The sequence below is a fragment of the Phacochoerus africanus genome, chromosome 1, assembly GCF_016906955.1.
Source record: "Phacochoerus africanus isolate WHEZ1 chromosome 1, ROS_Pafr_v1, whole genome shotgun sequence".
Classification (NCBI taxonomy): domain Eukaryota; kingdom Metazoa; phylum Chordata; class Mammalia; order Artiodactyla; family Suidae; genus Phacochoerus; species Phacochoerus africanus.
In genome coordinates this window covers 86331865-86355541 of record NC_062544.1, presented here as the reverse complement: position 1 = coordinate 86355541, position 23677 = coordinate 86331865, and positions in this window count along the sequence as shown.

Here is a 23677-nt window from a genome sequence, read left to right as displayed (position 1 = left end):
CACAGCCATTCCCCATGAACTTGGCACCCATACACATATCCTTAAACCATACTTAATCTTCAAATGAAGACAATAGCAAGATCATACTTCCACCTAACATGATATAACCATCCTATGTGCATGTGAAAACATACTAATCCTTTCCTCAGAAGAGGATGCAAAGTCCTTGGATGATGTGATTCAATTATATATATATATATATATATATATATATATATATATATATATATATATATATATATTCCTTTTTTTCACATTAGTTTCCATTATGGTTTATCGTAGGATATTGAAAATAGTTCTCTGTGCTATACAGTAGGACCTTGTGGTGCCTCTTTCTTTTTACATAAAATATCATTCTAACTGAATTTCTTGGATTTTAGAACATATAAACCCAATGGTGGAATTCTTGGCAGAGATAGCCAGGGTTTTTTATGTTTTTAAGAATCTGAAACTAATTTCTTAAAATTCTGCTTGCAGGTAATGAAACAGACCCTAAAAAAACTGCTTGAGAATTCAGCAGCTCTATATCTATCTGAATTACTTGTCTTAATATGGTGATAATGAATATTATGTGTGTGTGGCACACACACAAACACACATGTACATGTATGTATATATATGCAATCAGCCCTCTGTATCCATGGATTCTAAATCCATAGATGGAAAATATTCAGAAATAAATTGAGGAATTTTTTCAAGAAAAATCAAAACTTGAATTTGCTGCATAGTAGAAAATATTTACATGGTATTTACATTGTTTTAGGCATTATAAGTTATGTAGAAATGATTTAAAGTATATGGGAGGATGTTTATAGGTAATATGCAAATACTACACCATTTATATGAGGGATTTGTATGGAGATTTTGGTATGGGGGATTGTCTGGAACCCCTCCCCATGAATACCACGGGATGACTAAACATATATATGTGCATAAATTGTCTTACTTTAAAACCTGCAACTGATACCTAAAACTTTATGTGATTCTTTCAAACGTTCAATCTAACTACATGTCCAAAATTTAATTAAAAACTCTGCTAACATTATGTAAGGTGCCCCCAGTTCTATCCAAGCTAATCTGGAAAAAAAAATGGGCTTTGAGTATTTAATCCAGATATAAGATAAAGCACTTGCCTTCCACATTGATATTCTCTTTTCCACTTACAAAATGTCTTTTCCCCAATAAGGCAAGAAACACATGTCTATGCCAAAATTCTATTTCTTCCTTCACAACACCCTTCCTAATTCTGCTATATGAGTGTACTATGTAGGAAATATTTTTTTTCCTGTTAGTTAAAGTCCTTCACGTTTAGACTGATTTTTTAAAAAAAGATCTTCAAACCTCCTATGCTCTTTAGAAAATATCTTCTCCTATAGAAATGCTTAAGTCATTATTTGACATCACAAAAATGAAAAAGCGTTTATTCAGACAGGTTTATTTTGTCTTTCTTTCTCCAGTGCTCATTAGTCCCCCTCCTCACAGGCTCAAATAAATATGATGAGGGGCACAAAAGTCTCACTCACACACCTGCATGAAAGCCTATGGAAACTCTTGCATACCAAGAAGGCTAGTTCATAGTATATCTTTCCTCACAGCCAAAATTATAATAATCAAGATGGTTAATGATTGGGAATTTAAATTCTGCTTTCTTATTTCCAATCATTATGCTAAGATCACAGAAATAAATAAACTTTTAGCAGTGTGTAGGGAAAGAAAATCTTTTCAAATTCACCCAATCAAGTTATTCTGAATCTAATCTTTCTATGTCTTGCAAAATCAGCTATATCTGGTTGTTTTCACAATTTCCTGATTAAATCTGTCAATAGATTTTCTACTGCTCATTCTGTTATTTATCCAGAGCATTAATGAACTTCTCTACCTCCTGTGGATCCATAAATATTTCTATTTTATTATCAAAAACAACCCTTAATTGGACTAAAAATAGAATTGTAGCTCTATCTGCTCCACCTAAGTAGCAAATTAACTTTTCTGGCTCCAAAGTTCCCATTTATTTATTCATAACTCGCCGATATTTATTGCTTGCCTACCACATGCCACGTGCCATTCCTGGGCCTCAGGATTAACTGGTGAAAAGGGAAGACAGAGCCACTGCTCCCACAGATCTTAGATTCAGTAAGAAAGAGAGCTAATAAACATGTCACCAAATAAAGCAGAAAGGTCTTATGATGACAAGTTGTGCAGGGGTGTAGAAGAGGAAATCTGGAATACGGTGGTTAGACAGAGGATGAGAGGAAGTGAGCCAAGGGAGAGTGGCCTAGGAAGTTCTCTTTGAAGAGCTAACATCTGAACTAGAAAAATGAGAAGGAGGCAACTAGGCAAAGATCCAGGGAGAGATTTTTCAGGAAGTGGCGTCACAAAGGCTCAAAGTCAGGAACTTGGTATGTGTATGTGTGAGGACAACACAAAAGATATCTGATTGGAACAAAGTAAATGAGTAACTACAACTAAGATGTGTTGAGTCATTTTTAACTACCTATCTTTATTAATATTAGATACAAGGTATTGGCTTTCAGCAAGAACCATAGTATATTCATTCAGTCATTATCTCAATTAACTCCAAAATAACAATGTAAGGAGGCTAATTTTTACTATTCCTATTTTACAACAGACTAAATTGAGGTTCAGAGAAGTGAGTTGCTGAAGAATATTTAACTAGTAAGAGGACATACCGAAACCAAACCAGGCCCAAGTCCTTAACCAGTGAGCTTATTCTGCCAACCTGACATATTTTCTACTAATAATTTTAATTTTTGTAATCTTGTTTTGTGTATTACTTTTGCAACTGGAGTTTAAATAATTTTGTTATAAGGCTATTACTATACACAGTAACTTCAGCAACTGTATAATACCTTAGTTACTAGTTAGGAGGCAATGAGATCCTGCTAACTGTTTTGCAACCAACACCCAACTTCCCCCCAAGAAAGCCCTAATTTGTGAAGTTTGTCAAGTCCCATGGTGTAAATACTCTCACAATGGCCTATTTCAAGTTACCAATGAGTCATCTGCTAACTGTGCAGTTGAGAAGGGATGTGCCCAGTCAGCTCCTATGAGCCAGTGTGAACTAGCTCCGATATAGGAGATGCCTAATAAATATTCATCTGACAGAAAACGACCCATAGGAAAAATAGTTTGGAATCCCTTTGATGAAAATCAGAATCTTAAGCACATTTTCTTTTAACAAAATGCAATTTTATTACTCTCCATCCTCTAAATTTACTAGTTGAGAGACAGGTAGAGGCAGTGAGTGAAAAAATGGGTGCCCTTTCCCCAATTTGTGCCAGTAAGATTTTTATCACTGCCTCCTGAAACGTTTTGCCTTTGGGTTTGCATGTTGTTGAGTGAATCATCTTCTTAAAGGTAGCATACAGAAATGGTGATTTCAAAATGAAGAGGCACAGCACCTGAGGTACCTATATAAGTTCAGGATGGTTTTGCTAATTGAGAATTAAGGAGACCAAGCCCCTGGATACAGTACCTAAGGAATTGTCTTACAACATGGAAGCCATTTGACAATATGGACCTTCTATGAATCAGCAGGTATCTTTGCACTGGGGATTGGGGGGGTTGGGTGGGGAAACTGACTTTCAAGAGTAAATTCCAAAGTGGAATCACCAAATAATAATTCATGACAGAGATACAACATATGCTGTCATGATAGAGTGGGAGTTACAGGACACAGAGAGCAAGTAAGCAGCAGAACCTCTGTGAGTTACGGCACCTCATTGCCATTATAAAACATCTTTATTGGGAGAGAAAATGCAATATTTTGGTAAAAGGAGATGAAGTAGGTAGTCTGGATTGCTCACTTATGGTAGAATGCGCAATTTTACAGCTGGGATATGCCCGTCTGCTTTGTGTCTTCCCTGACTCACAGCCTATCGTGAGCAGGCATTGAATACACACACTTTAACCCATAAAGCAATCAACGTGTTTAGGTAGAACTTGGGAAATGGCTAATTTTATGGAAGGGAAGCCTGTACTTTTTATATGAAGTGTTCAAGCATCCAGTTCTCTATCCCCTTTTAAATTGTATTTGTGCTATTTTAGGAAAGCTCTGCTAGTGGTCATTGTGTGTATTTTCTTGGGGCAATTTGATTAATTCACCTATATAAAGCATGTTATCATTTTTTTTTCCTAACTGCAAGAGTTTGGAAGTTGCTGCTGTTTTCTTAGGAATGTTTTAATGCTAAGGGAATATCACTGGAGTCAGGTACAGAAGCCTAGTGACCTGGGATCATTGAAGCTTACAGCAAGCGTCTGCTTTAGTTCTCCAGTGTTCTAGTGGCAAAGAAGGTGGCTTATAAAATCTTCAGAAAAATGCACATCCAATCCGAATTTTGAGAGCTAAAAAGAAATTGACCATGCAAATCCTTCAGTAAGGTGCATGTGTGGGAAGAGATTTTTTTTCCCCCCTTGGAGCAAGGGAAGGGAATGCATATTCTCTCCAAATAGTGCTTTCAATCTAGAGTTTCAGTGTTTGAAAATTCTTTCTCATGAAAGGACAAGTTAGAAGATTTGAACCCTTTATCTGCTTGGCAAATCAGAATATCAAAATAATGTGAGCAAGTTTTATAGCCAAGGAAGGGAGTCTTGGTGAATCAAATCGTGACTCAGAGCCCTTTGCTGTAAAATGCATAATGTATAAAAGTCTCTATACCTTATCATTTTCATCAATGAGAATTCTTTTTTGCAAACATTTAAGAGTGAATTCATATAATCATTCTTTCTTAAACCACTTGCTAGTTTTGTTGACACGTTTCCTTAAAAATATTTTGAATCTCACTCACAGGTTGAAGGATTTTTGAAAGGTGAGAGGAGGTCATAATTTCCTGATTTCATTTCTATGACTCTGGAATGTCATTATTTTCCTCTTAAAAATTTGATCTGTAAAAATATCAAAAAACGGCCATGGTAATTCTCCGTAAGATAGTCTCCTAAAACTATGTCTAGAAAAAAGTGTTTCAAGGGGTACTTTGAATTGATATGCATTGCTGGTAAATTTCTTTATTTGTTATTGTCTTTTAAAAAGCTTGAAAATATCTTTCCTATTTGGAGTTGTTTTCAGGAAATATGGACTCTTCTTTTTCTCTCTTGCTACCTCCTGGCTACACTCACTTTCTATGCTATTTGTGTATCTACATTATTCATGCTTACAAGCCCAGCTGTAAAGTAAAAATAGAGTGAATGAATGAGTTCTAAGGATCAACATAAAAATACGGCCTGAACTCCAGCCAAACCTTGAATCTAACTTATTCTTTGTAGTTTACCACTTTCTTATTTCATACAAAATTTTATTATCCAAAAACCCTTCTCTTCTGAAAAACATGGTCATCTGAAATTAAACTTTATGCTCAAGACTCTTCTTAACTAAAATTATAAAATCTATCATATTCCATGGCATCTTTAGATCACTAGATCCCCTGTAAGGCATGGAAAATTTTCATTTTCATCAAAAATGAGGAAAAGTGCTTGGCCTCTTTTCTCTACTTTTGAACATTTAGATCTCTTTGTTTTTTTCTACTCACAGATCTGAAAACCTGGCATGGTTTTCTTTGAAGCCATAAAAAGATTAATACAGAATAGCCCCAACTTTGCTATGCTAATTTTGGGAGGCACAGTCCTGAGAGACCATCTCAGGCTTTTGGCTACTGCTTCTGATGCTAGTAAATTGAAAAGAAACCACCACCTACACAGTGAAAATGCGTGGTCAACTTTACATCAGACCTCATTGTTCCTGCTATAATGCACTGCTTTCCACACATAATAGTGACTGATCTGGGTGATCTTTTTCACTTAAAGAAAAAAAAAAACATTTCTAAACTCATTTGATCAGCTCCAGAGTTTCATGTGTATAAAATGGAGAATTATATATGTGACAGGGCTCAACACTGGGACTCAGAGATCTCCAAGCCTGGAATGAAAAACATATAGTTTGCTGGCAATCTGAGCCTTTTGTAAATTCTCCTCTCAAGCGGATTCACATGGCTGAGTAGAAAAATGTGTATTCCTCATTGAGCTCCAACCGGCAGCTTCCTAGCTTTCTGCCGTCAATTGTAGTGAAATCATTGTCAATTAATCAACTGGAAGAGCAAACACCTGCCCAATTTATTATTATTTTTTTACAAGTAATTAAGGGGCCCAATAAAGCAGCAGGAGGAGATACATTTTCAGGTAAAAGCATATGTCAAAACCGGCATGTTTCTAAGCAATCCCACACCAGAGAAAGAAGGGAGAGAGAGACAGGGAGAGGGAGAGAGAGAGAGGAAATATACATGTCTTTTGACAACAAACAGCCACAAAATTTTTTGAAATGTTAAACAAAGAGGCTTGTCAAGCAACGATCTTTATTGCCTACGATTGCAGCACCTGCAAGCATATTTAAGAGAATCATGTGAGAGATATAAGTAGGTCACTGTTGTTGTGTAGGTGGCATAGGGACCGTTGGCCTGGGTACAGACAATGAGCCTATATCTACCAGTTTTACATCTATTTGGCCAGCCAGACAACGGAAATGGACCCTAAACTTTGCATCTTCTCCACCAAAAGAGAGAAAAGAGAGAGAGGGAGAGAGAGAAGCAGCAGGGTGGCAGAAGCCCATGTTCACTTGCACAAAACAGGTGGTGTTCTAGTTAGGATGCCATATTTGCTATTTAGGGTTCCTGTGATCTCTGGAAGGATGGGTAAGCTATAGGGTGCGTAGGATGAATCTACACAAAGCATCCATAGTGCTCCAAGCCTACAGGCTCCGTGCGACCTGGCACTCTGCATACCGAGATGGGTTATCTCAGCAAGCCTGTGACAGAGTCTCTGTGAAATTTGGGTTACCGCATTTAGCTGTGGGATTACAGCACGTAATACCACAGATAGGAGATAATGCTTCAGGCGTGCGGCTGTGGCAATGTAAGCCTCGCAAGACTAATTATGGCAGGTTTGGGGGTTGGAGGAGATGGAGGTGAGGCAGGGCATGGAATGGGTAATACAAGGTGGCTTGTGGCTTGCTGGTGGCTGTCATGGCAAACCCTGCTCCCCCAGCCTGGTACCCCACCTACACTGACAAACCCAAACAAAACTATAAAATGTCATTCTGTGCCTCCATCCTTTCTGAGGCAGACAGCAATAAATCAGAATTTATTTTCCTCAATAGGAGTCCAAGAGCACATAAAAGGGCAGAATTTATTTGTATCTTTTTCCTCTCACTTTTAACTGTCCTTTTGGAGGCTGAAGTGATAGGTTAAAATGTTCTCTCCAATGGCATCATATGAAATTTTTCTTTAATGCTTCAGTGCCATTGCTTCCAATGGCCAGAAGCTCTCAAGATATTTATGAAACAAGTTGTCACCTCTTGGCACCTCACCAAAACTTTCCTTCTTCACATTTTTGTTAGCGAGCTTTATTTCTCATTGCATTTCTATTGAATAATTTCCCCAACACTTGGGCAAATTTTGGACAAATCTGGTCTAATTCAGAGTAGAATTGAACTGTGGTGATAATTCTTGCTGGTCCAGCTGTTCAAGATTTAGAACCTGTTTGCATTTCTTATATCCCAGCATTTTCTTCTAACTTACAAAGACTGAATACTAGATCAGCTCAGAAGGCCATTCCACTATCTCATTTTCCCACAAGAAAATCTATGTCCACTCAAATAAGTGGATTTTTATGAAGCTCAAATGTGAAAAGGTGTTTCCTACTTAATTGAATTATTTTCAGTGTACTATTGTAGTATAATCTCTCCTCCATTTCTCCCAGGGGCAAAACTTCTTGATCTTGAAAAAATGCACAACAATGGGACTTGGGGCATCTAAGAGATATATATTGTCCAGAGAGTATTAAAATACATTCTGAAAAATAATAGGTATGGCAGTCATTAGTGCTATTCCTGAATTATTTTAGGATCTCTACCTTTTGGGCACATGTTAGAATTCCATTTTTTGACCCCTTGTGTTCACATGGAACTATCCGACCAGTTCCCTATGATTAATTGTGATGAGAAGTGCTGTGAGTCCTCTCTGATCAAGGGCATTTAATGGTGGATGTGTGCATAAGATTTTCCAGAGCTTCCTCTTTTCCCTCTCACATGGCAACTAGCCCACTTTATATGGTAGCTCTTTCTTCTGGTTCCATCCACAAGTGACTACAGGAATGCAGCCCTCCTGCTAATCCCTACGTCCAGGCTGGATATGGAGCATGAGCAAGAAATGAACCTTTATTGAAAAATAAACAATTGAGAGTTGGGAGGCTCTTTGTTACCTCAATATAACCTAGCCTATCCTGACTGTTAACTAGTTCATGAAGACTGCAATACATGAGATGTGCAAACAGGGATGTAAGAACAAATAAGTTTGGGAAAAGTTAGTTTGAACAAAGTTAAATAAGCTACTTAGGCTGTTTTAGATTTGTTAATGGTTTCTGAGTCTTCATAGGCCTGCTGTGAAAAATAAAAGCAGGCCTAACATAATATTCTCGATTTGAGGATCATCCCAAGGGACTTACCTACCAGGAAATGAATGTCATCTCTCCACCACCTCACCAGACTTTGTCCTCATTCAATAGCTCCATGTAATTCGTTTGGCTGAGGAAGTCTACAAATCCCTTCTCTGGAGTATTAGCTATTTTTAAAGGCAGGTGTATAATATTTTGCATATGGAAGAGAGAGAGGGGTGCTATTCTCTAGAAGATGGTATATATTTTTTAAAAGTAGACATGGATGTTTCCCCAGGTCACTAATTTCTTTTCTTTCTCTGATCAGAAAAATATACATTGTTTATGAGAAAAAATATGTCACAAATAGAAGCCAATACACCAAAGAAAGTAACTGCTGCTAAAAGATGGCTAATTGAAATTTAACTCATTAATTTCAAACAGAACTCACTTTATACACGTACACACACACAAACATAAAATTATACATACACAAAAATTTTTGGTCTCACAACTATTTCCACAGTTGCATTTTACAACTGCTTTATCTGGCAATATTTTTTGCCACACTTGAGAAACTGGAAAAATCTATTGTTTTGAAAAGTAAAAGTGGCCATTCACACACAAAATCTGGAAGGACGTTTTTTTTTTTTCTTTCCCCATGACTATTTTTTGCTGTGGGATGAGCATATTGATGCCAACCTAACAAAGCATTCTGTCTGTCAGTGGTGTGCTGTATATGGAGAAAGTGATCAGAACTTAATTCTCAAAATGTTATCCTGATGCAAATTAAGTTCATTCTATTTCTAGAGACTCTAGTTTCTTTTTTTTTTTTCAGTCACCCGGCATTTCTGGAGCTTATTTGGTCTGGAAAGTAACCAGCTAGGTGAAGAACTAGAGTGTTTCTAAGCCTCAGGCCACGGGTGGCTACGATAAAAGTAAACCCCAAGCTGTTAGAAGATGAAAAGGAGGCAGAGGGGGAAGGAAAAAAAAAAGGAAAAAAAGGAAAAAAATAAAAAGGAAAGAAAGAGAAGGAGGGAGGGATGAAGAAAGGAGGGAAGGAAGAAAAGAAGGAGGGAGGGAAGGAAGGAAGAAAATTCTGCTTGTGCGCTCATTTACTTTCTGAATTGACACGCTAGCAGCCCAGATCTTATCAAATAATACACACATTTAGAAATCCCGTCTGCACGTGTCTATATTCCTACAGCCCATTCTGCCTAGCTAAAACAACATCTTTTTTTTTCTCCGAAAATCTGTTTCCTTCTTACATAGTCCAAATGTTAGAATGTGGTTTGAATTCTTTTTTGAACATTAATTTAAACAGTATGGGAATAGATCAGCCCTTATAAGTCTAAATAAAACTTCCTTTGACATATATAATATGGTGTGCTTATTTGGAGGCTAATGGAGTTGGAAAGAAAAAGTGGGAAAGAGTTAAATACAGAAAAGAGTAAGCTTCTTGGAAGTTTTTTCTTTTAAAAATTTAATTGCTGCTTATTTTTTCCATCCAACCTATTTAGCAGAAGTTCGCAAGAGAGCTTTAAAATGGTTCTCAGACCAGCATTACAAATGTTCGGATATTTTGACCTGAACAGAAAAATGCAAATAACAGTGCCACTTAGTGGAAAGGGGGAAAAAAAATTGTGGATGATGAAGAAAGTCAATAGGCATCCAAATCATTGTCTCGAATTATACATACAAGTCATGTTTGACATTCAGATGCTATGCTTTTGGTGGCTTTCAATCATGCTAAACTTCTGCCATAATAATAAGTAAATTGTGTCACATGCCATCACAACAAACATTTCCCAAAAAGAGCATGGAGGAATCCATTCAACACTGATAGTATAGAAACATTATAAATTCTATTTGTTCGAGGAGAGAAATTTTAGTGACTTTTTAAGGTGAGACTTTCTCATCAAATGATAGGACTGTATAATTTTCTTGGTAGCGATTTGAATTATAATCAGACACTTCTCCTATTGAGTTCAGCAGAACAACTCTCATCTCTGCATTAAGGTAGAAATCACATTCTAAGAAAAGCTGGTGGATCATTCACTTCTGAAGATATTTTCTTTTTATGGCCACACTGTGGCATATGAAAGTTCCTGGGTTGGGGTCAAATCGGAGGTGCAGCTACAGGCCTACGCCATAGCCACAGCAACACCAGATCCTTAACCCTTGAGCCACAATGGGAATTCCCACTTCCAAAGATTTATAAGGATTTTGAGAAAGCCAATTCTTGGGCAGAACCATATTTCTCCAGTTTCTAATGAGTTGGGGGCCAGGGCCACCAATTTAGTTTGCAAGCTGAATGTTTTGTTTCCACCAGCAATTAAGGTTACTCACTAATGTGAAGATTTTAGTAACTACTGTTGCATTGTCCTTGGGGGAGCATTTAATAATACCTTTATGTGTTTCTCTTTACACCTACTACATGAGGTCCTCAGTCATTAAGCTATTAGGAAGCATTTCATTATTCTAATATTTAGCAAAATTCACAGTGTGCATAGATCAAAGTATTGCCTCTATTTGTGTATATATAACATGACACCAAGTAAAGAGCATCAAGCCAATCTTTCCTTCTCCCACTCCCTCCTGTTCTCTGTTGGAGATAGAGCTTATGTCTCCAGCTCTGAAGTGTTCTGAAAGTCTGCTTCTTCCCACCGCCTTTCAGATTTCCAACACTCATAAAAATGCTACCTTTGGATACTAGATTTTATGTTGACAACCCATCCAAGAGCTCTCATGCTTTAACCCTCACCTAAGTAACTCGGAGAAGGATATATTCAAATCTATGCCTTTCACTTGGTCAAACTGTGATCTTTTCAGGATTAGGGGTGCTGGATGCAAGTGGCAGCACTGATGGTTTTACAGAAAGTAGTTGAGACATCCCAGACAGCACTTGGGGAGTCAGCAAGGAATTAAAGATGAACAACATTCACAGCTCTTAATCAGAAGCTCTTTCTACAAGAAAAAAAGAGAAATTAAAAAAAAATGTTCCTACATTACCTACAGTGTTGTTAATGTAACTTTCTATTTACATAATATGCAAAAAGGGCTGTCTGCAAACTGCAGTAATCTATATGGAATGAGGACAAAAGATACTGATTTCTCTAAAATGTTCTTGTTAAGGAATAATCAAGAAGTTAGAACCTCTAATCTTGCAGTCAAAGCAGAAGTTTGGGGGATTTTTTTCTCTTTTTTTCATTTTGCTCATGTATATATATTCACATGCACAGACGTGTACAGACAGATTTACAGATATCAAATATGTCGTCTTTAACATTCAGGAACCAAATTAAACTGCAAAGAAAAAGTTAAAGTTCCCAGTAAAGGAAACATTTATTCACTTTTGATTTAGCCTTAAGACTTCCAGCAAGTTTGCTCTGATGTCTAAGGAAAAGTTAAGGGTGATGTGTGTGTGTGTGTGTGTGTGTGCGCACACACGCGTGTGTGCATGGGCACACATGGGTGTTCCTGCATCCATAAGAGGGAGAGAAGCAGAGAGGGGTAGATTTGAAGAGTGGGACAGGAAGGGAGGGGATAAGAGCAAGAGTGGAAGGGAGGCAGAAAGGGAGGAGAAAAGATAGACTAGACTAGAGGTATATGGGCTGGAATGGATAGACTGGAATGGAATGGAATGGGGGGAGGTAAAGAGGAGAGAGAGAAGTAGAGAAGGAAGAAGGGAGGGGGGAAAACATTTCCAGATGCACCTTCTATTCTGGATCCCTGAAATTTCCAGTTCAGCAGCGTGAGGTATATTTTACATTGAGTTAAAAACACAGTCAGCTTAAGGAAGATTTTGGAGAAGGAAATTCTAAGAGCAATGCAATTTAGGAAAATGTCCAACTGCCTATTGGTCCTGTCTTCCACATACATCATGTAGCCTCTCTTCACTAGGCCAACACAATGCCAGACTAGCAAGAGATAACTGGATGAAAAACCAACACCTGGAATTGCATTTGCAAACAGCTGGCTAGGACACACTCTCACTGGGATGGCTTTGAAAGCTGCTGTGTCCTATACCAGCATGAACTTCCCAGAGCAGGGATCACAGAATTCAATGAGCTGACAGTCTTGACAGGTCACTGAATATTTTACTGACCTCTCTATCCTCAGAGTCCAAAAATATGCTAAATCCATGTGTGAAAATGTAAATCAACAAAAAGTTTCAGACTGACAAATTCATGTTTTAGGACTATATTTGCTATTAGATCTTCTTTTGGAGTTCTTCATATATACCAACTAATCTACCTGTCAATCAATTTCATTCTGAAATATAGTGTTACTTTAAAAATTCACATTAGCCTGACATTATTGTTCAAGTTTTCCACAGTGAAATGACAGGGGCATAGGTTTTTATGGTTTTATAGGTTTCCTGGTTTGAATCTCAGATCTGGTTTGGACTAACTCTGGGTCCTTGTTGAAGTATCAAATTATTCCATTCCTCCATTTCTTCCTCTGGAAAATAAGAATCAGCATACAAATAATATATTCTTCACAGAGACTCGATGGAGGTCAAACAGGATCATCTTTGTGACAAATTTTTCTCAATTGTGACAAGCAATACTATGGGGCCATTTTGAGATTTCTTTTAATGTGAGGTTGATATTTGAAACAACAGCTCTGAAAATTGCCTGTTTCAAAACTACTGGTACCATAAATGATGGTCTACATGTCTGGTCTCTCGAACTCTTGTCAAAACACAGAAGGAAATCCAAAACTTTTTCCAGAGTAAAACAGGACTTAACCTGCAGAACTCCATGAGAACTTGTGTGAAGATGGACTGCCCTTTCAGTTTTGCAGTGGAATATTCTCTCTATCACCAAATAGTTGGGTTTCTAAAGCTCAGTGCTTCTCTTGGACAGCATTGCAGGGCTTTAAAATGAGGTCTCTCTCTCTCCACAGGTACAATCCTTAGCACCTCATATGCATATTTCATTTAATCTTGCTGAAAATACTATAAGAAAGGATTGGTACTGTTACCATACCCATTTTGCATTTGTCCAACATCACCCAATTAGTGTCAAAGGAGGCCATAAATTAGCATCAGACCAGCCTCTAAGCCCATGTTTTTACCAATTTATCACAATTCTTAGTTCATCTTCAGTTTTCCTCTCCAGAAAAGCTGTGCCAGGAAAAGAAACATTTGAAAATAGAGTATAGAAGAAAAATAATACATTATGTAAATAAATGAAAGAATGTGTATAATGTGATATTTTAAGAATAAAATTTTATGTGTATACATATGTATGGAAGCAGGGAAAAAACTGAAGATGATCTGAAGGAATGGATACATATCAAACATCAATGGTGATGTGAGCAGACACTAAGATGAATGAAGTTAAAATTTTTTTATTAGTTCTTATTTTTATTATTTTTTAATTTTTTTGTCTTTTCTAGGGCCACACCTGTGGCATGTGGAGGTTCCCAGGATAGGGATCTAATCAGAGCTACAGCTGCCGGCCTATGTCACAGCCACAGCAACGTGGGATCTGAGCCGTATCTGTGATCTACATCACAGCTGATGGCAACGCCAGATCCTTAACCCACTGAGTAAGGCCAGGAATCGAACCCGCAACTTCATGGTTCCTAGTCAGATTCGTTAACCACCGAGCCACTATGGGAACTCCCCTATACCTTATTTTTAAAATAAGCTTGCACCATTCTGCTTCAAAAGAAAGACAATTGAAAGTAGATGTTACACCACACTTGTAACATTTTTTTAAATTCTACATGCTAATGAATTTAAACAAAGATGCTCTATCTGAACATCAGAATATTTGCCTTTGTTTCTCCACACTTATTTAAGCTTAAGTCAGGATGTTATTTATCAAACTGTTCTTCAAGTTTTATTGAATTAATTGACAAGGTTTTTACCATTTTTGCTGTACAACAAAGTGATTCAGTCGTACAAAAGACTCAAATTCTTTTCTCACATACATTATCACAAAATACTGGGTAGATTTGCCTGTGCTATACAGCAGGTCTCTGTTGGCCAACCATTCCACATACCTCAATGTGCATATGCCAATCCCAAGCCTCCAGTCCACCCCTACCCCTGCAACCTCCCACATAGCCTCTTTGGCAACCATAGGTTTTTCAAAGTCTGTGAGTCTGTTTATGATCTGCAAATAAGTTCATGTGTATTCTTTTAATTTTTTTTAATATTCCACATAAAAGTCAAGACATGAAAGCAACCTAAATGTCCATCAACAGAGGAATGGATAAAGAAGATGTGGTACATTTATAAATGAAATATTGCTTCATAAAAAGCATGAAATAATGCCATCTGCAGCAACATGGATGAACCTAGAAACTATCATATTAAGTGAAGTTAGAGAGTGAAAGACAAACATCATATGATATCATACTGCTCTTTAACCTGTGTCAGGTCCTATACATTTATTATAATTGTGTCAGAAAAAAATGTTTCCCCCAAACAATTAATATACCTTCTTATTTATAATAGTACAGGATGTAGGCCAAATATCAGGCTTACTTTATGCAAAGATGCCAGCTACCTCATCTGTATTTTTTTCTTCATTAGAACTGTATTGACCTTTAGTCTACTTTAATCATTTCTCTCATCTCCCCTCAGGTCTGGTGTCCCTTTTCTTTGACTTTCTTCCTCTTACTGTATATATACTATTTGTTTAAGTTTCTCCAAATCATGTTTGAAAAGACGCACTGAATAAAGTACTTAGTAGTAAAATTTAAAAGTTAGGCATTTAGGAGGCATGAAAATGGAACAGTTTAAAGGGAAAAAAAGACTTCCAATATAATTTTTTCTTATAGACAAAATAGCTAAATAAAACATGCTCTCTTACCCTTTAGATATGAACTTTAAATATAAAAATACAAATAATTGGAAAAATATGTCCAATTATGACAAACTTGGTAAGGTTACCAGTACTAAATCATAGAAGTTCTATGTTTGCATGAGTTAGTCAACTGGTTTAGTTGGATGGTTCAGTTACTCAATTACATTCTTGAAATTCAACCACTATGGAAATGATGACCAGAAAAATGGCTTAGTCAAGGGTTAGAATTAAAGACCATGTTCTGGGAGAGATTTAAGAGAGGGATGTGAGAACTACATAGATGAAGTAATGAGGACATTTGCTAGAAAACAATTGAACAAGACTTCTCAAGTTGGATTGGGAGGAAGTGATAGAGTTGAAACACTCTAGATGAAGCTTTGAAAAAGAAGACGTGATCTGTCACTTTACCTCATAAAAGCAAAAAAAATTACAACCAACTACTGAACAACCCTCCACCAAATAGACTTCAAACTATCAAAAAATATATCTTACTCCAGAAGACAAAAAGGAGGCCACATCAAGATGGTTGGAGGGGTGATTATGTGATATAAGCAACCCCATACCCACTGGGTGGCAGCCCACAGACTGGAAAGTAATTGTATCACAGAGACTCACCTATGAGAGTGAGAGTTCTGAGTCTCAAGTCATTTCCTCATGCCTGGGGATCTGGCATTGGGAGAAGGATCCCTGGAGCATTTGGTATTGAAGGTCAGTGGGGTTTGTGTGCAGGAGCTCTACAGGACTGGGGGAAATAGAGTCTCCATTCTTGACAGGTGCACACAGGCTTTCATGTGTACTGGGTCCAAGGGCAAAGCAAAGACTCCATAGGAATCTGAGTCATACCTGACTGCAATTCTTGGAGGATCTCCTGGGAAAACAGGGGATGACTGTGGCTCATCGTGGGGGAAGGACATTGGAGCAAAGGCTCAGGAATAATCAACAGTGTGTGATCCTCTAGAAGTGGTCATTTTAGAAAAATCTGGGCCCACCCATCAGGGCTGAGAAGCCCCAGGCAAAACAATAGCCTGGGTGGGATCACATCACCTACCAGCAAACAGACTGCCTATAGACCACCCCCCCCCAGGCACATAGCCACCTCTAATTTCACCAATAGACAGAGCCGCACCCATCAGAGGGATAAGAATCATCTTCACCTACCAGTGGGAAGGCACCAGTGCTTCCCATTAGGAAGCCTACAGCCAACCCCCTTAATAAGGAGGCAGACCGCAGAAGCAAGAGAGGCTACAACTTTATTGTCTGCAAAAGGAGACCACACCAAAAATCTATACAAAATGAAAAGGCAGGGAATTATGACTCAGATAAGGGAGCAAGAAAAAACAAACAGAAAAACAGCTAAGTGATCTGGAGATGATCAATCTCCATGAAAAAGACTTTAGACTGATAATAGTGAAGATGATTCAAAATCTTGAAAATAAACTGGAGGCAAAGATTTATAAATTACAAGAAACATTGAGCAAACACATAAAGATTTAAGGATTAAGCAAGCAGAGATGCAAAATACAATAACTGAAATGAAAAAATTCATTAGAAGCAACGAATAGCAGAATACAGGAGGCAGAGGAAAAAATAAATGAGATGGAGGACAGACTAGTGGAAATAACTGATGTGGAACAGAAGAGAAATAAGATTGAAAAGAAATGAAAACAGTCTAAATAACTCCGGGACAACATTAAACACACTAACATTGGTATTATAGGGGTGCAAGAAAGAGAAGAGAGAGAAAGGGCCAGAAAAAAAAATAGTTAAAGAGATATATCTGAAAACTTCCCTAACATGGAAAAGGAATCACTCACTCAAATCCAGGAAGCACAATGAGTATCATATAAAATAATCCCAAGGAGGAACACCTCAAGACACATATTAATCAAACTGACCGAAATTAAAGACAAAGAGAAAACATTGAAAGGAGATAGGGAAAAGAAACGAATAACACACAAGGGAACCCCAATAAAGTTATTGGCAGATTTTTTCAGCAGAAACTCTGCAGGCCGGAAGGGGGTGGCATGATATACTTAAAGTGATGAAAGGAAAAAACCACCAGTGAAGAATATTCCACCCAGCAAGGCTCTCATTCAGATTTGAAGGACAAATCAAAAGATTTACGGACAAGCAAAAGCTAATAGAATTCAGTGCCACTAAACCTGCTTTACAACAAATACTAAAGGAACTTCTCTAGTTGGAAAAGAAAAGGCCACAACTATAAACAAAAATATTACAAGTGACAAGTGTCACCTGTAAAGGCAAACATATAGTAAAGGTAGGAAATCATCCATATACAAATATGCTACCAAAATCAGAAATCATGAGATGAAGAGAATACAAATGCAGGACTCTGGAGATGCACTTGAAATTAAGAGACCAACAACTTAAAACAACCTTGCATATATATAGACTCCTATATCAAAACGTCAGGATAACTGCAAACCAAAAATCTACACACGCAAATAAGAAAAAGCAATCCAAATATGACACTAAACTTAGTCATGAAACCACAAGAGGAGATAACAAGAGAAGATGGGAAGAAAAAAGACCAACAAAAACAAATCCAAAACAGTTAATAAAATGGCAATAAGAACATACATATCAATAATTACCTTAAATGTAAACTGACTAAATGCCCCAACCAAAAGACACAGACTGGCTGAATGGATACAAAAACAAGACTCATATATATGCTGTCTTCAAGAGATCCACTTCAGTTCTAATGACACATACAAATTGAAAGTGAGAGAATGGAAGAAAATATTTCATGCAATAGGAATCAAAAGAAAGCTGGAATAGCAATATTCATATCAGACAAATTAGACCTTAATATAAAGAATATTATAAGAGACAAAGAAGGACATTACATAATGATCAAAAAATCAATTCAAGAAGAAGCTATAACAATTATAAAAATATATGTACCCAACATGGGATGATCTCAATATATAAAGCAACTGCTAATAATCTTAAAAGGAGAAATTGATAACACAATAATAGCAGGGGACTTTAACAGCCCAATTACAGGAATGGACTGATTGTCCAGACAGAAAATCAATAAGGAAACACAGGCCCTGAATGAAGTATTTGACCAGATGGACTTAATAGATATTTATAGGACATTCCATCCAAAAGCAGCAGATACACATTCTTCTCAAGGGCACATGGAACATTCTCTAAGATTGATCACATTCTGGGCTACAAATCAAGTCTTGGTAAATTTAAGAAAATTGAAAGCATATCTAGCATCTTTTCTGGCCACAGCACTATAGCACTGGAAATCAACAAGAACAAAATTCCAAAAAACACAAACATGTGGAGACTAAACAACATGTTACTAAACGAACAATGGACCACTGAAGAAATCAAAGAGGAAATTAAAAAAAACCTAGAAGCAAATGACAACAAAGACACAACGCTCCAAAACCTATGAGATGCAGCAAAAGCAGTTCTAAGAGGGATGTTTATAGCAATAGAAGCTCACCTCAGGAAACAAGAAAAAGCTCAAATAAACAACCTAACTTTACAGCTAAAGCAGCTAGAGAGAGAAGAACAGACAAGACCTAAAGCTAGAAAAAGGAAAGAAATCATAAAGATCAAAATAGAAATCATTGAAATAGAAATGAAGAAAGCCATAGTAAAGATCAATGAAACTGAAAGCTGGTTCTTTGAAAAGATCAACAAAATTGATAAACTCAGCCCAACTCATCAAGAAAAAAGAGAGAGGGCTCAAATCAATAAAATTAGAAATGAAAAAGGAGAAATTACAAAGGACATCACATAAATACAAAGGATCATAAAAGACTTCTACTAGCAACTATATGCCAATAAAATGGACAACCTAGAAGAAATGGACATATTCTTAGAAAAGTACAATCTTCCAAGAGTAAACCAAGATGAAATGGAAAAGATGAACTGACAGATCACAAGTACTGAAATTGAAACTGTGATTGAAAAACTTCCAACAAACAAAAGCACAGAACCAGATAGTTTCACAGGCAAATTCTCTCAAACATTTAGAGAAGAGCTAACACCTATCCTTCTGAAACTATTCCAAAAAATCGCAGAGGAAGGGACACTCCCAAACTCATTCTATGAGGCCACCAACACCCTGATACCAAAACCAGACAAAGATGCCACAAAAAAGAAAACTACAGGCCAATATCACTGATGAACATAGATGCAAAAATCCCCAACAAAATACTAGCAAACCAAATCCAACAATACATTAAAAGGATGGTACATCATGATCAAGTGGGATTTATCCCAGTGATTCAAGGATTCTTCAATATCTACACATCAGTCAGTGTGATACACCACATTAACAAACTGAAGAATAAAAATCATATGATTATCTCAATAGATGCACAAAAAGCTTTGGACAAAATGCAACACCCATTTGTGATAAAAACCCTCCAGAAAGTGGGCATAGAAGGACATAATAAAGGCCAAACATAGGCCAAACACTGTCTGACATAAACCACAGCTAACATCATCCTCAATAGTGAAAAGCAGAAAAAATTCCTTCTGAGATCAGCAACACAACAAGGATGTCCACTTTTGCCACTACTATTCAACATAGTTTTGGAAGTCCTAGCTATTGCAATCAGAGAAGAAAAATAAATAAAAGGAATTTGAATTTGAAAGGAAGAAGTAAAACTATCACTATTTGCAGATGACATAATACGATACCTAGAAAATCCTGAAGACGCTACCAGAAAACTGTTAGAGCTCATCAATGAATTTGGTAAAGTTACAGAATACAAAATTAAAACATAGAAATTGACTGCATTGTTATATACTAACAATAGGGAAACAATCCCATTTACCATTACATCAAAAAAAGAATAAAACAGCTAGGAATAAACCTACCTAAAGAGACAAAGGACCTGTACTCCAAAAATTATAAGATGCTGATGAAAGAAATCAAAGATGACATAAACAGATGGAAAGACATACCACATCCTTGGATTGGAAGAATCAATAGTGTCAAAATGACTATACTGCCAAAGGCAATCTACTGATTCAATACAATCCCTACCAAAGTACCAAGGAAATTTTTCACAGAAACAGAATAAAATATTTAAAATTTGTTTGGAAGCACAAAAGACCCAGAATAGCTGAAGACATCTTGGAAAAGAAAAATGGAACTGGAGGAATCAGGCTCCCAGACTTCAGACTATACTACAAAACTACACTTATCAAAACAGTACAGTACTGGAACAAAAACAGAAATATAGATCAGTGGAACAAGACAGAAAGCCCAGAATTAAACCCACACACCTACAGTCAACTAAACTATGACAAAGGGGAAAATACAGTCCCTTCAATAAGTGGTGCTTGAAAATCTGGACAGCTACATGTAAAATAATGAAATTAGAACACTTTCTAACACCATACAAAAAAAAAAAACCCAAAAAACTCAAAATGGATTGAAGACCTAAATATAAGACCAGATACTATAAAACTCTTAGAGGAAAACATAGGCCAAACACTCTCTGACATAAACCACAGCAATATCTTCTCAGATACGACTCCTTGAGTAATGACGATAAAAATAAAAATAAACTGATGGGACCTAATTCAACTTAAAAGTTTCTTCACAGCAAAGGAAACCCTAAACAAAATGAAAAGACCACCCACAGAATGGGAGAAATATTTGCAAATAAAGTGACTTACCAGGGGATTAAGCTCCAAAATTTATAAACACCACCTATAGTTCAATACAAAAACAAACAAACAAACCAGAAAAACCCAAAAAAAATGTACAGCCCCATAAAAAAATGGGCAGAAGATCTAAACAGACCATTCTCCAAAGAACACATACAGAGGGACAAAAAACACATTAAAAGATGTTCAATATCACTAATTATTAGAAAAATGAAAATCAAAACAACCATGATGTACCACCTTACACCAGCCAGAATGGTCATCATCAAAAATTCTAGAAACAATAAATGCTGGAGAGGTTGAGGAGAAAAGGAAACACTTTTACACTGTTGGTGGGAATGTAAATTGGTGCAACCACCATGGAAAACAGCACGGAGATTCCTCAGAAAACTAAAAATGGAATTACTGTTTGATCCAACAATCCCACTCCTGGGCATCTATCCAGAGAAAACCATGACTCAAAAAGATACATGTATTCCAATGGTCATTGCAGCACCATATATAATAGCCAAGACATGGAAACTACCCAAATGTCCATCGACAGAGGAGTGGAAAAAGAAAATGTGATACATATACACAATGGAATATTACTCAGCCATAAAAATAAAAGAAATAAGGCATTTTCAGCAACATGGATGGACCTAGAAATTATCATGCTAAGTGTAGTTTGTCAGACAGTGAGACACCAACATTGCATGCTATCACTTATATATGGAATCTAAAAAAAGGACAGAATGAACTTCTTTGCAGAGCAAATACTGATTCACAGACTTTGAAAAACTTAGTTTCCAAAGGAGACATGTTGGGGGTGGGGGCGTGTTGGGATGGAAATGCTATAAAATTGGGTTGTGATGATCATTGTACACTATAAATGTAATTAAATTCATTGAGTTAAAGAAGATGTGATCTGTCCTAAGACTGGCCAAGAAGATTACAAAAGAGACAGAGACAAACACCTTGGGCATATATCTAGTTAGTTATGGGGGAAAGGAAAAGAAGGATTTTTGAGATATGCAGACATCTGCATCAAGATTTGCAAAGTGATTGGATTCTGAGAAGTTATCCCAACTTTCTTGTTTGGATTAGGAATATTTTCCTAATCTAATGTGAGACAGTAAATGAAAAGCTCATACTGGAGGGGAACCCAAAGTGTCATTTGAATATGAGCTCACTTGAGAGCAGAAAATGATACTGAACAAGGTTACAAGTGGATTGGAAGGATTTCATCAAGCTCCTTCCTTTATCTCTTTAATCACATGCCACAAATCTGCATTCTATAAAGGTAAGACCCAAGAGCTACATGGTACTTGTATAAGATTTTTTTTGTGTCCTGTGTCACATCCTTTCAACTCCACTCTTAATCCGTGCAGTCAGGGTGGATAATTGTGTGCATGCTGATAACAGCTCACCTCAGTCTGCCAATTTAGCACCTTTCTGCTTTATCTGTCCTACGGTTTTACCTGAATCCAAGAAAGGATGTTCCAAAGCATGCAGGTGCTCCCCAGAAGTGAGGGGAAGTAACAGCCCTAGGAGCATCTCTCAACCAGTGAAGGGTGGGTGTTGGTGGATGTTTGCCTTCTGCTCCTTGGACAATTCTGAGGAGATTTCTGCATAGTTGCTCACACCTCCCCAGCTGGACTGAGCTCCAGTTGCTCACACAATATCCATATCAGTAATATACAGTCTTATTACTTTAGCTAGTTCCCATCTTACTCACCACATTTCCTTGTCTCTGCTTCCTGGGATCACTTCCCAAATAAATGACTTATACTCAAATCTTTATTTTACCTCTGCTTTCAAAGGGACCCAAACTAAAATAGAGCTCGAGGTGGTTCTTTAGATTACCTCTTTCTTACTACTTCTTATGGGCCTGACTTATTTTGGCTCTTATTTCTTCCCAGCACCTGACCTTTTGCCTGAGTGCTCTTGATATTGACCATTGACCCAAGCAGCAGCCACTTTGAATTTCTCCCTCCTATTTGTTCTTCCAGCAATTAGACTCAGTTCTCTTTTACAGGCTATACATTAATTCATTCCTCTGACTCTGCGTTTCTGAGTGGTGAATCCTGTTTTAGTTCTGAAAAACCTCAAGCAGTTAGAGAAGTTCTCAGGCAAGAATTCTGACCTAGATGAAGGTAGATTTAACTCTGAACAAATTACAATCTCCCTCCATCTAACCAGAGTAGCAACTAAAATGCTTTCAATTACTGGCTGTTGCCTTTAACACTTTTATTGATTCTAACCAATAACAAAAGTTATCAATTGCTTTATTCAGAGATGTTAAGGCTTTTAACAAATTTGTTGGAATATAGTTGACTTGCAATATGGTATTAGTTTCAGTTGTACAGCAAAGTGCATCAGTTACCCATATGCATATATACATATATCCATTCTTTTCCCATATAGGCTATTACAGAGTACTGAGTAGATGTTAAGGTTTAAAGTTGGAGGTGACAAGTAAAGTGTAACTCTCAGAATGTCATTATAGTGGGTATATTTTTCTTTATATTGCCAGGCATACTTTTGGGATGTATCTCCAAATAACTACATTCCAAAGGAAGACATTTTAAACGTATAGTATATTATAAAATGAAGTAATCCTAAGACACAGATATCAAGGAGGGACAATTTTTACATTCATTAATTAGTTTCTTGTTTAAATTTCTGTTGTCAACTCCAATAACATATTTATTTGAACCAACTTGCCCTTCTTTCATTAAACTCACAGGTAACTATCA